We start from the raw sequence: 15824 nt of genomic DNA, 5'->3' as shown, positions 1-15824 counted from the left end.
CACAAAAAGCGTGGACTGCTGGCAGTGTTGAAACACCAATTTACAACAAAAAATCTCCGTGGCTGCAATCTTTGTTTAATCATATTTTAAAATGTGCAAGAGAAAAACCAAAAATATTTTGGGATATATTTCCTATTGCCCCCAAACCCAATCCTAAAAGATCTGTTGAGTTCTCTATAATAGCTAAGTATAACATATTATGTTCAGGTATGAAATTTTAAATTTTAGTTAACTGATTCTAGTTACTTGAAAGGGTCAAAAAGTATGAACCTGAAAAAAATCATTCCATTGTAGTAACCCTAGTGGACAATCCTAAATAAGAAATATCATCTACAGGAAAATCAATTAGTCAACCCTCAATTAGCCACATGCATGAAAAGTAACCACGCTATAGGTCACGTAGACTGCTTCTCCTACATTGTGTGACTTTAAGGGTTTTTTTTTCTTTTAAGATTTTATTTATTTGACAGAGAGAAAGCTAGAGACAGAGCAGGAGTGGAGGGGGAGGGGCAGGGAGCCTGATGTGGGGCTTGATCCCAGGACCCTGGGATCAAAACCTAAGCTGAAGGCAGACCCTTAACCGACTGAGCCACCCAGGTGCCCCAACTTTAAGGTTTTTTAATTGATCCTCACATTAAGAGGCTTGTCATCTTTATAACATAAACCTTGTTGTAGAGAGTAGTATTTCAGCTTATGAGAGCAAGGACAATCTTTGTCTTGTTCATTCCTATATATAGGGCCTTAAATACGTGGTAAATACTTAAATATCTGTCCCATGGCCCTTATATTTCTGGAACTGAACAATAATTCTTTAGTGAGCACCCACTGTACCAGGCAAATGCTACATGCTGGGAAGACAGATACACATAAGATATGGGTCCATACCTGAACACAAAAAGTGGCACTCTCACAAGCAACAGCCTACCCAAAGTCCACACTAGGGTTTAATAAAATAACTCTATGCCCAGCGAACAAATAACTCTGGACACCCAAAAACAAAAGTTCTATCACCAGTAAATAACAGGAAGACAGAAAGAAGAAGGAATGAAGTAACAGGAAGACAGTAAGAAAGAGGAAGTGAAAAAAAACACCTGAATGTCCAAAGGTAAAGAACTGGTCAAATGGTACATCTATATCATGGAAATGTTTTCAGTCACTGAAAATTTAGAAATATTAATTCCTTAAAAACAGAAATACATGAATCACAGACCTGTACCCCTGAAACAAATAATGTATTATGTTAATTAAAAAAAAACAGAAATATATGGGAAGGTACTTTCAGAAGATACAGTAGAGAAAAAGTTTAAAAAGCATGCATAAAAAAATAGTAATTTGGTATCATCCTTTTGGAAAAAAAAATTATGGAAGACCATAATCAAGATGGTAAAAACTGGTCACGGCATTCACAGGGAGTCCCCAAACCTCACACGGGCCAGTGCCCGCAAACCTCCTAAGGCAGTCCACCTTGGCACCACTCGGATCCAGGAGCGTCACAGGGGTCACCACTGGAAGAACATCTCTAGGATTCTGCCTGCTTCCTTTTGTGGAAATTTACAAGAGGAAGGTTGACCCGATCTTGAGGCCACAGTGGTCAGGGCCCCGCCGACTAGAGCCCCTCCAGCTCCGACCCGCGGTCCCCCTCCGGAGGCAAAAGCAGCTCCGGGGTGAATTCCAGAGCAGAGCCACCTCCACACCAGTTCTCCCACCCGATCCGGCACCACTGGCAGAGTGAGAGGCAGCCCGAGAACGAGAGCCAGGTCTCGAGGCAGCTCAGCGCTGCTGGGGGAGGCCGGTTTCCTCTGACAAGGCACAGGGACGGGCTGTGCTGGGGCGGCCTCCTTCTCCCCAGGGTTGATCCGGAGCCCTGTCGATACATGTCACTGCACCCCGGGCGCAGGGCTGTGCCCGCACGGGGCTGTGTCTGATCTGGGGGCAGCAGTGGGGCTGGGCAGGAGGACGGTGAGGACGGCCGGGCAGGGCTGTGATGCCTCCGGGCCGGGCGCCGCTCACTGTCTTCACAGAGCCCCATGGAAGAAATTGGGGACAAGCTGGTCAACAGGAGCCTCACTCGACGGCTCCCCGGCATGGGGCACGTGCACCAAGCAGTCGGTAAGGGCTGGTGCGGGCTCAGGGGGAGTGTGGGGACGAGGGCGCTCAAGGACCAGGCTCGGGGAGGGCCGGGAGTGTCTCCTGCCCCGACGCCATCCGGGACACTGACGACCCGGGGTGCCACGACGGCTGTGCCCCTTACATGGCCATGACCTCAACCCAAGGGGTCTGGGCTGCTCCCTTCACAGACACACACAAACAGACACACACGCCAAACACACACACACACCCAGTCCTTCAAACACACACACACACACACACACACCTGGTCCTTCACACACAGACACACACACCCGGTCCAGCCCCAGCCTTGGCCACGTACAAAATCACGCTTCACATACGTGGAAGATGATCCGAACCAATTTGGATATTCTGTGGCACTTCAGGACACGGACAGAAATAGTTTTGCAATTTCTGTGTTGTGAATTGTCCCTCCTTTATCCACAGATCAGCCCCACCATGAACCTGAGTGGTCCCTGCCGCTGGGGGCGAGCCAGAGGCTGTGGGCGGTCCGTGCTGACAGCCTGAGGAAGCTGGTGGAGCCGGGCCAGGCCCTCTCCTGTGGCCCCTCTCCCGGAGCACCTCCCAGAGGAACGCCTCCCCAGCCCTTCCCACACCTGCTGCTCACCAAGGTGAGCAGGGCCCCCCGTCCCGCCCGGAGGCTCCCCCTCACCTGCGGGCTGTGTGTCTCGGGCCTGGCACGTCCCCTCTCCGAACCTCAGGTGTCTCCTGGGGACCCTGCATGCCACGAGGCCAGGCCCCACACACGGGGTGCCGTCGGGCCTGTTGGGACCGTTCCCCGACCCTGGCCGGCCCACGGGCAGGGTCGCCTGGGGCTGAGGCGGTTCCTCACCGTGACGGTGCTCTCTGCCCCAAGCCTCCGTGTCCTGTGTCCCGGGCAAAGCCGCATTCCTGGCTGTGAGGAGGTTTCAGATTCCATCTGGGGCTCCCATCCTGGGTGGAGCCAGAGCAGGGATCCCTGGGGGCTGGCAGAGGGGCCCCACAGCCACTCAGACATCTGAAAGGTGCTGGCTGGGCTTCATCGACTCCACACATGGACAGGAAGCCCCTTCTAGACATTTTCCATAATTCAGGGAACAGGGCAGACAAATGTCCCTGCCCCGCAGGCCTCTTTCTAGGTGGGGGTCCGCCACTAAGCCTAGACGACAAAGCAGAGATGGGCACACGATGTTGCGTGGGACGCCCTGCCGGCCACCTCTACATACGGATCCCTCTGCTCTCATTGTCCAAAGGATGACGGGCCCTAGGAGGAAGAAGAGCCCTTGTCTCCAAGGTGGTGAGGGAACGCGGGGGACCGGTCAGGTGCGGAGCCATGGGTCTCGTGCACATCTGCCGCAGGGCTGGGTCATGGTCCAGGAGCTGTGGGCAGGTCGTCTCTGCACACCTGGCCATGACACACCTGACTGGCCCTCTCGGTGGGGAGGCCTGCGTGCACCTGTCCCCCTACCCCTGGAGGAGCAGCCACGTTCAAGCCTTTCCATGTCCGACCTTCAGGGACAGTTGGGAACCTGGGTCAAGAGAGGCAGGGACTGGCCCAGGACAAATGAGGGGTGCAGAGTCCAAGGAGCTGCTCTCCAGTCCCAACCCTCCCATGAGGTTTGCTTTGGGGGTGAGAGCCCCTCAGATCCTCAGGAATAGCTACCCACCCCGTCCCATGTGGGGACATGACCTTGGCATCCCCAGGCACGTAGAGGCACATGCACCTGCACACCCACCCCCACACCCACACACACACCACTCTGACTGCCCAGCTGGGGGTCAGAAGGGGAGGAAACCCTGGGAGCGATGTGGGTGACAGGGGGGAAACAGGTTGCAGACAGCTGGGCCATGGGGCAGGGCATCAGGACTCCTGGCAAGGACCCAGATCCATAGCATGGGGAGGGGAGACAGGCCAGGCTGAGGGTCAGGGGTCCCCAAGAGGCCCAGGGCGGTTGCCAGGGCACTGGGAGAGGACAGGGTCTGGGTTCCGGTGTCCATCACCAGCCTGGGCACTTGGAAGCAGGAAGAGATACCCACCCCCAAGTCCAGAGGGGCTCCAGCACAAAGGCCTCAGCTTACTCTTCTGTCACTTGGGCTGTAGAGATGCAGTGTCCCTAGGGTCCCACAGGCTTGTGGGAGAGCCTGTTGGCCTTCGATCTCCATCCCCGACCCACTGTGCCCCCAGTCCTGGGAAAATGCTTTGTACTCCCTCGAGGTCCTTCGGAGCAGAGGACAGACTGGGGGCTTGGGGGGCTGAGGACCTGGGTACGCAGAACTTGGCAGAGCACTGACCACTAGTCTGGGGACCAAGGCCAAGACCCTCCTTGTTGCAGCCTCTGGGTCTCCATTTGGAAGAGGTTCCAGATTCACTGCTCTGGTCCGGGTGACAAGGCCTTAGGAAGGAACGGAGCACCGGGACAGAAGAGGGAAACAGGGACAAGGGAGGCTTCTGAGGTTTCTCACATCACCCCTGGAGTCCACAGATCCTGCTCCTGTGAGAGACACAGAGACAGAGACAGAAACAGAGAAGTAGACAGAGAATGAACACACGACAGTGGGAACCAGAAGAAGTCACAGACTTTCCTCCATCAGCTTGGAAATGACATCCCAGCATTTGGCCCCATTCTCTTCCTGAGAGTGCGGTCACACAGGCCATCCACCCCGGAGGGGAGGGGATTCCACAGGGATGTGTGAGCAGGATGCGGGAATGCCCGGGAACCACTGTGGGGACTGCCCAGCACGTGGGCGCAGACGAGGCCCCGGGGCCTGAGCCTAAACCTAATGGGAGCCCCTGGAAGTGTGCGTCACCAGAGGACAAGGTCGGAATCAGTTCATTGCAACCTTCCCACAGGGGCTGGGAACAGGCAAGAAGGGGGTGGCTTTGCCCAGACCCCAGAGCAGACCCAGGCCCCTCTGAGCTGTGCTCCATGTCCCGCCCAGCCCCTGGCTCATCCTTGCATTGCCAAGTGTGCCCCAGCCTCCTGTGAGAGCAGGTCCGGAATGTATGTAGAGGTCCTACCCCTGATGGCTTCCCTAGGAGTAGAAGCCAGAACACCCCACTGTGCAGATGGGGAGCCTGGGGAGGCCCTGAGAGGCACAGGGTCTGTCCAGGGTCACAGCCCTGGGCACGCAGGGAAGCCCAGTCTGAAGCCAGCTCTGTGTCCTCACAGCGGGGACACTGGCTGCACCCAGGCCTTGGGAAGGCTGTGGGGGGGCTGTGAGGAAGTCACTGTATGGATGGGGCATGGGGGGAGGGGGAGCATTGAGCAGCCGGGGGAGGGGGCCCTCGGGCGGGGGTCTTGTGTGAGGAGGAAGTTGGGTAAGGGGACCCCAGGCAGTGGTGACCTCACTTCCCGGACAACAGAGCCCAACAGAATTTGGAACCCCGGTAACCAGGCACCCACATTCCAGAGACAGCCCCCTGCCCAGCTCATTTCTTTGGAGACCCTCCAACAAAAAGCATGTTCGGGTGCTGCTTCCCCAAATCTGGACGCTGTAGGCTGAAGAAAGAGCGCCCTGCAAACGCTGTCCCCCGCTGGGGATGTCGAATCAGGGCTCCCCACAGCCTCTGGCCATTTGGCCAGAAGGACAGAAAGGTGACACCAGGAGGCCCAGAGCCTGCCACCCAGCCCCACACGCTCTGATCTGCCTGTGGAGCCCCAGGCCCCCCTCCGTGTGTGTGTGTCTGTGCGTGTCTGTGTGTGAGTGTGCGTGTGCGTGCGTGTGTGTCTGTGTGTGTGTGTGTGTAAAGAGGGGTCATGCAGGGTGGGGCCACCCTGAGCAGGAACAGGCTGATGAGGGGTCAGATTCCCAGTGGGCAGGTCATGTTCAAGGTCAAGGCTGGCTGTGTGGGATGGGGTGTGGGGGCGCTGCCCCTTCTACCCAGGGTTTATCCCGATAGCCCTGCAGGGATGGGTCAGTGCATCCCGGGTGCAGGGCTGTGCACTCACAGGTCTGTGTCTGATCTGGGAGCAGCAGGGGGACTGGGCAGGAGGACAGTGAGGATGGCCGGGCAGGGCTGTGATGCCTCCCGCCGGCTACCCGTCCCTGTCTTTGCAGAAGGCCACGGATGACCTCCCGAGGCGGCTGGCGGACAGGCCCTCCTCCCTGACGGAGGGGTTGACCCCACAGGCATCCCCAAAAACAAGTGCTGGGGATTGCCGGGCAAGACCTCCAACACCCCCCAGACCACTGTCCCAGGTGGTTGGTCACCGGACAGTGGTCCAGGAGCCGGAGCCCACGGAGACCGAGCCCGAGGGTGCGAAGGCTGGGGCTGGGTGTTTGTGGTGTGTGGGGATGGGTCAGTGCTGGCCCCACAGGGACGAGCCCCCAGAGGCTGGTGTGGGGCTTGGAGCAAAGACTGGGCGCAGAGCATCCAGCGGGTGGACTGCAGTCGGGGAGACACCCCAGGGAGGGCTCCTTCCTGGCTGCGGCTTCTCTGGGAGGCCCTGGGCTGGGTTCTCTCTCCACAAAGGCCCACGGAGAGCGGGCTCGGGGTGAGCTTTTCTCCTCTCACAGCTGCCCCACCACCTGAGGAGCTAGAGCCAGTTCCAACTACATCGGCAGCTCTGGACGGAGTGGTGGTGCCTGCAGCGACCTCAGGAGGAGACCAGGAGACGGCAGGTGACCCGGCACCCACCCACGGACAGCCTGACGTGGACCAGGAAGAACTTGCACCTGCCCCAGACCCAGCTCCTGCTACTGTTCCTGCCCCTGACCCAGCTCCTGCCCTGGATCCTGCCCCTGACCCAGCTCCTGCGCTGGATCCTGCACCTGCCACTGCTCCAACCCAGCTCCTGATCCTCCTCCTACCCCTTCCCCTGCCCCTGCCAGAGCCACTGCCCCTTCCCCTGCCTGAGCTCCGGTTCCTGCTCCTTCTCCTGCTCCTCTCCCTGCCCCTGCCAGACTCCGCTGCCCCTTCCCCTGACCCTTCCTGAGCTCCTGTTCTTGTCCCTGACCCTGCTCCTGCTCATAACCCTACCCCTGCCAGACCTGCTGCCCCTTCCCCTGCCCCTGCCTGAGCTCCTGTTCCTGCTCCTTTTCCTGCTCCTGCTTCTGCCCCTTCCCCTGCCAGACCTGCTGCCCCTGCCCCTGCGCCTGCCGGAGCTCCTGTTCCTGCTCCTTACCCAGGTCCTGCCCTAGATCCTGCACCTGCCACGACTGCTGATCCTATCCCTCCCCTTGCCCCTGCCCCTGGTCCTGCTCTTACACCTGGCCCTGCCCCTGGCCCTGCCCCTATCCCAACCCCTGCCCCTACTCCTGCTCCCGCAGGGCTCCCAGAGCCACATCCAGAGCCCACAGCCCTGCGGGGAGAGCTCCTTGTACAATTACCCTTAGGTCCATCGCCGGACCCCGACGCCCCGCCAGATTGTTTCATCCCCTCCCCCTATGTTCTTTCTCTCTGGTTCATATTGTTCTAGTTCATATTGTTCATTTTCATGTTCTGTATACTGTTTATTATTTGTTTTAAATAAAACTACTTGTTTTCAACTGAACATGTGATGAGCATAAGTACATTCCCAATGCTGTGCCACCACACCCCAGAAGATTGCTGCGGAATATCTCATGTCTCAAAGGAGTCCCCGAACCAGAAGCCCCCCTGCCCATTTCGCCCCCAGCCCAGACCCTGGAAACCCCTAAGCTGCTTTCTCTCCCTATTCTTTTACTTGTTCTGGATGTTTCTGTACATGGAATCATGCAATAGGAGCCTTTGTGTCTGCCCACTTATTTTCAAAGGGGACTCGTTTTCTTCTGTTTGTCATAAAATTTCCCTTATTCGATATTGAAATCCCCGATTGATTACAGATCAGATGTAATCAGAGAGGCCACTTTAGGAATTATGGGCACAGGGGCGCCTGGGTGGCTCATTCGTTAAGCATCTGCCTTCGGCTCAGGTCATGATCTCAGGGTCCTGGGATCGAGCCCCGCATTGGGCTCCCTGCTCCATGGGAACCCTGCTTCTCCCTCTCCCACTCCCCCTGCTCGTGATCTCTCTCCCTCTCACTCTCTCTCTCTCCCTCTCACTCTCTCTCCTTTTTTTCAAAAAGGAATTATGGGCACAATCTCGGGGCAGAGACCCCTGTACCTGCTGGGACACCACAGCCTGACCCCAGACTGGAAACGGCTGGTTACTCCTGTGGCCCACACAGAAACCAGGGAAACGCAGAAAGCTGGAAGACACACCACAAAGCAAGGCCAGAGAAAGGTTTCACCTGACTCTGGTACAAACCACGCTCCAAGTCACTGGGTTCCACAGGGATGGAGACCAAACACATGCCAGTCCAAGGGGGAGGATAGGCATGCAGGGAATATGTGTCAGAGATGTGGAGCTCCCGGGGAAGGATTCCGGCAAAGGAAACCCTATGGAGGCAGCGCTCATCACCCTCAGACTGGCAGGTGTCTGGTCTGGGGAGAACGTGAGGAAGTGGAGGTCCAATGCAGGTCCCCTGGAGGAAAGGGTGACGGGCACCCCTGTCTGGGAGAACAGTGAGCATCACCCATCCCAGGCTGCAGGTGCACCCATCACCTGGCATGCTCGGCCTCGGACTCACCCCCGGAAACTCTGGCTCGGTTTTTCACAGATCTGCTTTCAGGAGTGTTCATCACAGCGGTGGTGGAGAGAGCAGGGAATGGAACAACGCTAATGCACAAGGAGATGGATGGGATCCATGGTCCCAGTCCTCATGATAGAATGCCCTGTAGCTACTGTCACGTTGTCCTTCGGGGCACAGGATCCGGGAAGCCCCTCCTGAGACCCCTCCTGCCACCCTGTTCCTGGGAACATTGAGAATTGTTTGAGGAGGAGGTGGAGAGGATCCAGGATGACACCGGGTCCAAGGAGAAGGAAGGTCAGCACTGGGAGGACAGATGGACGTGCCCTGAGCCACCATCCAGGACCCAGGCTGTGATGCCCTCGGACCTCACCCCAAATAATGGCTCCTGAGGTACAGATCCAGCTTCTGTGGTTTCACTCCCTCCCTCCCTACGTCATTTATTCACTCATTCATTCCCCCCTCTCTCTCCTTCCCCACCACTCCTCCCTTCCCTCCCCCACTCCCTCCCTCCCTGCCTCTCTGCCTCCCTCCCATCCTCCCTGCCTCCCTCCCTCCCCTCTACCCCTCCCATCCTCCCTTTCCTCCTGCCTTTCTCCCCTCCCCCTCCCCATCCTGCCTCCCTCCCATCCTCCCTTCCCTTCTCCCTCTCTCCCCTCCTTCTCTCCCATCGTCCGTCCCTCTCTCTTTCCCTCACTCCCATCCTCCCTCATTCAGCACAGGATCTGGGGTCCCTGCTGGGTACTGAGCACTGGGGCTTCATCAGTGAGCACCCCCCAACCCACATGGTCACGTCCACTGTGGGAGGTGATGGGGGGCAGTCCTCACGGCTAGCTCTGGCGATGAGCACTAGGAATCTGCTCCTGGAAACAGGCCAGTCGCACAAAGAAAAGAATGGAGAGACCCGTGTTTAGCACCTCCTCTAGAAAAATCTCGTCCTGAAAAGTGATGAAAAGTAAGTATGTCCTAGACTTCATGCCATGTGAGTTCTAATGGCAGGTACGCACTGATTCCTAGAACCAACAAAGAGTAAATCATCCAGTGTCAACTGGGGAGTTGTGACACAATTTTTCTGACCAAATGACAGCATTTCAGCCAACATCTCCAGGGCCTCCGCGTTTCCCCAAGGGTCTCTGTGATCCTTTGATCCTTCCATCGACCTCCTTGGGAAGCTCTGTCCTGTCCTCTTCCTTGTCTCCTGCCTCTTCTGAGACCCTTCTGTGGCTTCCCCCTCCCCCACTTGCCAGGGCCGCCCTCACCAGGATTCCCCATGCCCCTTGGCTGGGCGCCCGCATCCCACACTGAGCCCCATGAGCCCAGCGCCTTCTGCAAGGCCTGTGCGCTCACTCTGGGGTCACTTGGCATCTCCCCTTACAGCGACCTGCATCGTCCTGTGCTGAGTCTCCTCTGAGCAGTCTGTGAGGCCGGCCTGTGCCCGTGTCACGGGAACAGAAGCGAGAGTCCAGAACGTCCAGACGACCCGCTCCCAGTCCCAGCGTGTGGAGCCTGGGCCAAGGATGGTCCACGAGCAGAGGAGGACTCGGACCCAGGGAGCCTGAGGGAGGATGTGGCACATTGAGCCCATAGGACGAGAGTGAGCAATGTGGGGGCCTGGTGCTCAGACGTGCTGGGAGACCACATTGCACTGACTCTGTCCACAGGGCTGGAGGTTTTCAGGGTATCCACCCTCCCATGCTGCAGGCTGGCAGTGACTGGCAGGGGAGGAGGCACCTGGTGCAGGATACACCCTCAGGCAGAGAGGAGGGGGCAGGCGCTCCCCCAGCAGCTGGAGGAACTCGGGATAGCCACTTTCCCAGGCTGCAGCCTGGCAGTGGCTGGCAGGAGAGGAGGCACCTGGTGTGAGAGAGAGCCCTCAGGCAGAGAGGAGGGGGCAGGCGCTCCCCCAGCAGCTGCAGGAACTCGGGGTAGCCACCCTCCCACCCTCCCAGGCTGCAGGCTGGCAGTGACTGGCAGGGGAGGAGGCACACCTCCTGCAGGAGAGAGCCCTCAGGCAGAGAGGAGGGGGCAGGCTCTCCCCCAGCAGCAGGTGCACTGGGTCGGGCTGAGGGGGCATCATTGGACAGCAGTGCCTGCAGCTGGGGTCTCCACACAGAACCCCTCCTCAGCCTCAGCACAAGCTTGTCCGGATGACCTTTGTCCCCCAAACACAAAGTCTGACCCAGGACCCCCCTCAAGCCCTGACTCCCAATCCTTTCTACTCAACTCAAGTGACAAGAAATGGCCAATAGTTTAGGTGGTGTTGGGTGCACAGGGACATTTGCTTTTCTGGCCCATGCTGTAACGTTGCTGGCATTTTAAAGATCTCAGGGCTTTGATTCAAAAACGGCAGGATGCCGGGGACCCCAGACAGCTTCCTGGAAACCTGCCTCTGGGCCTTGCAGCCCTCCCATCCCACCAGCGCTCAGAATCCCACCAGCTGCTCAGAATCCCTCCAAGCCACAGACCCACAGTCTTGAGTCCTCAGATGGCCCAGGCGACGTGCCTTCAAAAAGTGATCCCGGTGGGGCTGCAGGACACACTGCGGATTCCAGCAAATCCCTCTCCCAGAAAGTGAGGGTACCACTGGACAAACTGTCCAAAACCAGCCAGGTCAGGGTTCCAGGAAGACACCAGAGGCACAGGAGTAACTGAGGAGCATCTGAGGGCCAGGTAGGGACAGTGAGAATCTCTGGTGTTTTTGCCTAGGGGCAGCTCCGGTCCCCCTAAACCCTCAGTGGAATGGCTTTACTGGGGCATTGGGGGAGAACCATGCCTGGAGGACCCGTGGCTCCACTGTCCGAGGTCGCCGACTTGATCAGTGCACAGGTGGGGAAAACCGGCCACACCCCGAAGAATTTCTAGAAACAGTAGCCATCTCAGTGGTAGCTGACCTGGGAGGTCAACCTTTCAGCTGCCTGAGGTGAGATCGAGGCACAGACCAGCACACTAGCCAGAAATGGAAGAAGGAGAACCAGTTCTTCATTTCATAGTTTCTAAGTCACCGGTTTGTTCCTACGGTTAGTATATTTTGCATCCTGGGAAATCTCTGCCTGTTTAAGGTCTTGAAACTGTTCTCCTCATGTTCTCTGCTGGAGAGGTTCTTGCAAAATCTCTGGTTTATAGGTAAAAATCATCTGGAATTGACTTTGATTGGCACACCCATGCTGGGAAAAGGATGAAGCTTCCCCAAAATACTAAAAAAAGAACTCCCGTATGATCCCACTATCAGGTAGACCTTTTCAGGAAATAAAGTCAGTTTCTCGAAGTAAGATCTGCATTCTCCCACCCAATCTCCCTGAGGAGGGGCGGCCACCCTTAGCGACCCTCCCCTTGAGGCAGGTGCCTCCCTGGACAAGGGGCTACCCCAGGGCTGGAAGGTCTCCACAGCAGCACATCCAATGTCCTGGATACTAGGAGGCAGAGTACAGCACCAGGCCAGTGAGGGTCAGGACACACGACCCCAAATATGGCACCTTGGCAAAATAAATACAGAAGCTAAAAGAACTTTTGCATAGAGCAAAGCAAGAAGGTCTCTCTGACCCCCAGCCATCAGCCCTTTTTCCCTTAAGCAGGTCAGAAGACTGCCATGTGGAACTTTCTCGCCCCGGACCACAGAGATGACGTGCTTATCACCAGAGTCAAGGAATTTAGGACCACGGGGTCTATACACACACACCTGGTTAAACTAACCCTTATCTTCCTAGTTACTTCTTTACCGTTTACGAGCCCTAGTCCAAACCCCTGCGTCTGTCGATTCTTCACACACTTACTGCTTCTTTGTCTAAAAGGTAGAAGAGCTGTCTGCTCCAGTCACCTCTGCTGGTCTTCATGGTCTTGTGAGGCTCCCACCAAAGCAATCCATACATTTTGCTTGCTTTTCTCCTGTTCATCTGTCTTTGTCAATTTCCAGACTCAGCCGGGGACCTTAACAGGGTTGAGGAAAACTTTTTCCTCTCTTGCAGCTCTGTGGGGCAGGGGTTGGGGAGTCAGGAAAACCTATCCCATCTTCCTGGCTTTGGATAAAACCGACCTCTGCTGGGAAGCAGCATAGGACTGTGCACGGCTGGGGGAGCCAGAGAGAGGCACGTGGAATATGTAGGAGCTCCCTGACCCCCAGCCGGGGGACTTGGCCCCAGTGACAAGTCCAGGGTGTGATTATGAATATTATAATGGAAGCATCCTGAACATCAGACCTTCCCCACTCCAGGCTTCATGATTGCTGCTCGTTGTAGTTGCTACTGTTGGCTTAGTGCTTTTCTGAACTAACTTTGTCAAGTCTGTATTCTTTGCTGTGTGTGGCCACTGAATCCCTGTGCTGTTAACTCAGTGGTCAGCCAGTGTCTGGGCAGAGAGGTCACCCCTGTTTCCGAGCTATGGGCTACAGACTGGAAGTCCCCACAACCTCCTCTTCAGGTTTGAATAATCTGCTCCAGTGGCTCATGGAACTCAGAGAAACATGTTACTTACTAGATGACCAGTTCATTAAAAGGACAGAACTCAGAGCCAGGCAGCTGGAATCGATGAGCAGGGCAAGGTGTGTAGAAGAAGCTCGGGGCTCCCCCGCTCTCTGAGTTAAAGAGGCCTTTGCCCACCTCCACTCTGACCTTCGTCTGTACTTCCTAACTGATGACGTCCTTCCTTCGGGCTCATCTGTTAACTCAAGTGAAAGACCTGGTGGGCACCAAAATGACTCCTCAAGTAATAACCACTGCTGATGTCCTGGTGATTCTTGGGCACAGCCATGAATCTCAGCTTCTTCATGATGGGGTGCAGCCCAGCAGCTGTGGATCCCACAGGTCCTCCAGGGGCAGCCCAGCAGCTGTGGGTCCAACAGGTACTCTCGGGGACAGCCCAGCAGCTGAGGGTCCCACGGGTCCTCTGGGGACAGCACCTTAATGGGCTTATGGTCCAGCAAGTACCTGTTCAGGTGGCTCTCATTGTGCCACACAGCCTCAATCCCAGTGGCCAGGTTGACCCCCATTGCCTGGTGACAGGCCAAGGTCAGTTGGTCCTCTACCACCGACCCCACAAAAAAGGTCCTCATGTAGTAAAAGTCGCCCTTGTCCCTGGGGATGTGTGCCTGGGACTGTGGCCAATGCTCGTAGCTGAAGTCCTTGCGGGCTGCCTGGTAGAAACCGGGGTGCAGGGTGCCGAAGAGGGGGGACAGGATCTCCATACTCACGTGGTCGCAGAACTTCATGTCCACCTCTGTGCATACCAGGTAGTCCACCTCACGGAGGAAGTGTGGTATTATTCTTAGAAAATATATTGTAAGCCCTCAGGAGTGATTGTGGAAGCAGCTGAAAGGTCAACAGCGTTCCTGTTCTCAGACTATTGAACGCAAGGGCCCAGTAGGAGCAGTATCCCATGATCCCCAGGGGTAGGGCACAGGTTAGGAGCTAGGAAAGAATGTAACCCTCAGGTCCCCTTTCTGCACCTGGTGCTTGCTAGCACAAACATCCCGCTTTTCCCTTATCCCATGACTGCCTCCCTGAGTGCCTGCCCCTAGGGGAGGGTGCAGGACTGCTTTACCGCTTCAGGATACTTGCCATCCCTTTGTCCTCCTCTCCCACGCTTTGAGGCAACTGCCCTTGCTTTTCTGATAAAAAAATGAAATAAAAGCAGAGGCAGCCCTGCATGGTCACTCAGCTGCTGGGCTGCCCCCCATCATGAAGAAGCTGAGATTCATGGCTGCCCAAGAATCACACATGTTTCTCTGAGTTCCATGAGCCACTGGAGCAGATTAGCCAAACCTGAAGAGGAGGTTGTGGGGAATTCCAACTCATGGCAGGTGGGGACAGAACCTTCAGTGGGTTAGCCAGGGGAGGGGACCTGCAGGGTTTGCCCGGGAGCTCAGCACAGGGGGAGTGTTCCTGGCTCCAACATGCTGACTGTGGGGCTGCATGGGTCACAGGGTCACCTACCCTAACCCTAACCCGTTCTTGCAACTTTCTTCTACATATGAAATTACACCAAAATAAAAGGTTTAAGACGTCACGTGCATCGTCATGTGCGTGATCTGACCCCAGCGCCCTCAGCAGCTCAGCGTTAAGAGAACGAGAGGCCTCCCTTCCTGTCCCTGGAAGAAGACACCTGGAATCACGCGAAGGAGGGAAAGCAGGCCTGGGGAAGAGGAGAGCGACACATTTTTACCGCACATCCTCTGCTGCCACGTGACTGTCTTACGTGTGCGTGAGCAAATCAATCAGGAAAATGAAAACGCAGAAACTCGCGGGAAGGAACACTTCTGCACCCACAAGGGGAGCAGCATCCTCAGGGACGCGGCCTATCCTTCAGCTCCATGCTCGCTCCGCCTCCGCCCGCCTCCCTGCTGGGCAGCCCAGCCGCGTGCCTCACGCGCCACCTGCTGGCGGGGCGGGGCACTGCGGCCGAGGCGCGCCAGCCCTCCGTGCCACCCTGGCACCCACCCTCCACCATGCGTGATCTCGTGACCGCGGCCACATCCCACCTTCCGGAGAGCCCCCGCAGCCAGCAAGATGCCCGATGCAGCGTGGCACTCCGCAAAGATGAGACGTACCGAGGAAAGGACGCAGCTTCGAGGGGAAGCCCAGCAAATGGACTTGGAGGCGAGCACCCGCCTCAGAGCCTGGTGGCAGAGCAGCCCCGCGGCCATGGTGACCCCCGAGAACCACACTGCTGACTGTACGGCCCCCTGCTGGCCCGCCCACCCCAGCCCCGCCTGGGCTCCCAGGGTGTTCACGGCCTATCCCACACTTTACACCAAGGAAGGTGTAAAGTCAGCAGCACTCAGGACCCCGGTCACCAGCTCTGTGTCCCCACGAAGACTCTGAAAAGCAGGGACACCAAGCTGGCCAGTCCTGTGGAGCAAACCAGTTCAGCCCCAAGAAGCCAAAGGAGTTCAATCGGAGCATTAAAAAATAGAACAGAACAGAAAATACCGGATCAATGGCCCCGGAAGCCCATGACCAACACACAGCTGAGGTAAACCTCAAGGACAAATGGCTCATCTCTGTGACTCGCGCAGGACGGCACAAACACATTGTCCTCTGACAAAGTAAACCACACGTGGGGGCGCAGGTGCATGTGCCCTCCGCCGGCGGGGGACTCACCGAGGTCTGTGTTCGGGCCGGCAAGGAGCTGCTTGAACTTGTCGAGCCGGGAGGCCTCTCGTTCACTTAACGC

At 56.8% G+C, this 15824-nt stretch overlaps 1 protein-coding gene across 1 annotated transcript in view; it reads right to left on the bottom strand.

Moving 5' to 3' along the window:
* Positions 1–2912, bottom strand: part of LOC135363099 (alpha-mannosidase 2-like) — a 143445-nt gene extending 140533 nt beyond the window's left edge. The window contains exon 1 of the mRNA XM_064583784.1: positions 2783–2912. The gene's annotated coding sequence lies outside the window, so the exon portion shown is untranslated. The remainder of the gene's footprint in view (positions 1–2782) is intronic.
* Positions 2913–15824: the final 12912 nt, after the last annotated feature.

Source organism: Mirounga angustirostris, unplaced genomic scaffold, assembly GCF_029215605.1.
Source record: "Mirounga angustirostris isolate CCGP_5_RB_7025 unplaced genomic scaffold, mMirAng1.0.hap1 SCAF_18, whole genome shotgun sequence".
In the NCBI taxonomy this organism is placed as follows: domain Eukaryota; kingdom Metazoa; phylum Chordata; class Mammalia; order Carnivora; family Phocidae; genus Mirounga; species Mirounga angustirostris.
Note: the sequence above shows the minus strand (reverse complement) of the source record. Positions and strands in the feature narration are given on the sequence as shown.